The following is a 1,912-nucleotide window of genomic DNA, read 5'->3' as shown; positions in this document are numbered from 1 at the left end:
AAACCAGAATGACGTAAAAAAACTTCCGCTGATTCAGGCCCAAAACCCAAGGTCGTAGGGGCTCCTTAATCCCCGATGAAGATCACCGGGGCCTTGGTAGCCCGAGGCTCTGTACCCCCTGCTGCGCCTCTGGGTGATCTTGTCCCCACGGGGCGTTCGTTAGGATCAGGTCTGGGACCGCTTTGCTCGGTTTTTTGTACAGGTATCGTCTGCGACGGTGGTGGGTTTGGGGAGGGGTGGGGCCCCCTCCTCCGACAGCGCCCCCGTCTTCGGTTTGCTGGGGGTACTGTCCCAGCCGCGTCAGGGAAGTATACTTTATCTCCTCAGGAACCCAGCTTCTCCAGCAGTTGGGGGTGGGGTAATTCTGCGTCGTCGACTTTCGCGGCTGTCTTGGATAAAGGCCGCTGTCCTTTAGCTGATCTCTATGGAAAAACGTTCTTCGTCATGCAGGAAAAAAAATTGACGGTTGTCTCCTCCCCTGGCGTACGACCAGTGGCGCCTGCTGGTAATCGTGGGGGAGCTCTGCCAGACGCCCACATAGGGGGGTGAAGGGAGGCCAGGTTCCTGCACGGGCCAAACCTCCCGGGGGGCCCGCGTGCGCCGGCCCCCGTAATCGGTGTCGTTTTCCAGCCAAAAATTTTGCCCTCGGGGGGGGGTCTCTTCGCTAAATCCGGGGAGGTCATTGTGGCGTCAAATTCCTGTCGTACCGCTGTCAGCTGGTCAGGGGAAAGGGGTTCGGAAAAAGACTTGCTTTTTTTACCACAAACCCCGACCCTGTTGCTCTCGAAAGAGCTTTTAGGGGGATCGGGTTCTTCAGTTCCCCATTCGTCAGGAGGGCTTTTCCCAGCCCAAAGTATGGGGCTTCCACGACGTTTCCCCCGACGGCGTCGGGGCTTTTAAGTTTTTTCCCCGTTTTTTGAACGTAAAAATAGTCTCCCTCCGTACTGGGGCTCCGCGGTGATTTGCCCTGGCTGGGCTTTGAAGTCTCTGTGACGTCGGGATCCGCCAGAAGTGTTTGTGTCGCCGGTGCCCAATGGGGGGTGAGCCTGTCGGGGTGGGGGCCCCGAAAAATCCCGATCTTCCGCCCGCTCGGCACAGAGTCTCCGGGAGATCAACCTGGAAAACGTCTCCCGCTGCAAGTACAGGGCGGTGGCCTGCCAAACACGGGGGGTTTTATCACGCAGGGGTTTCGGGGGCTGGCCCAGCACGGAGGGCCGCTGACGGTTTTGTGCACCCGCGGGGGCGTCGTTGACAGCACCGGGAAACCGGCCCCGTCCCGCGGGGGCGGCAATGGCTCGTTCGCGGGGCAATCCGGTTTTAGGATGCCCCCAGCAAACTCCTCTCGTACGTTGGGGGTGTCGTCAGCAGCGTGGGATCACCGCTGGCTTTTACGCCTTTAATGACGCCTTCAGTTGGGCATCTGTCCCCCACTTTTCGGGTTGCCTCGTTTTATGTGCTTTAGAACTAAGGGTTTGTTGAACCTTTTGGGACGCCAGAGCGCGGACCATGGTCTCCTCCCTCGGCGTCCAAGGCCACCTGGCGGAGGGGGGAGCTGCACTTGGCCAGCCCCCCAGCGTCCCCGTCGGGCGCCGGACCAGGGGACAGGGGGACGTCCCCCCCCACGCCCTGCCCCTCGCAGTTGTACCAAAGCTGCTTCTCGCTGCAGTCGGCCCCGCTCCAGACGACTGCTCCTCAGGGGTCGACCCTTTATGACGGCCCGGCTTCCCCGACAGACGACTAATGAATAGATTTTCCCCCCCTTTCTCGGGCGCGGCCTTCGGGGGTACATGATCCCTGCATAGCCAAATGAAATGCTTTCAGTAAAAATTTCGAAACTTTCTTTGAAACAAAAAGCATATATTTCCAGCTAGTTCAAAGTTTAGCATAGAAAAAAACACAAACACCCAAAAAA

The 1,912-nt window shown here is 58.7% G+C and overlaps 1 protein-coding gene and 1 pseudogene across 2 annotated transcripts in view; both read right to left on the bottom strand.

Moving 5' to 3' along the window:
* The window catches only part of LOC119586181 (TRPM8 channel-associated factor 2-like), a 29,442-nt gene that overhangs the window by 22,845 nt on the left and 4,685 nt on the right, over nt 1-1,912 (bottom strand). The window lies entirely within an intron of this gene.
* LOC119586557 overlaps nt 34-1,912 on the bottom strand; it is a 2,233-nt pseudogene continuing 354 nt past the window's right edge.

This window comes from Penaeus monodon, chromosome 21, assembly GCF_015228065.2.
Source record: "Penaeus monodon isolate SGIC_2016 chromosome 21, NSTDA_Pmon_1, whole genome shotgun sequence".
Taxonomy (NCBI): domain Eukaryota; kingdom Metazoa; phylum Arthropoda; class Malacostraca; order Decapoda; family Penaeidae; genus Penaeus; species Penaeus monodon.
This window is presented reverse-complemented; position numbering and strand designations above follow the sequence as displayed.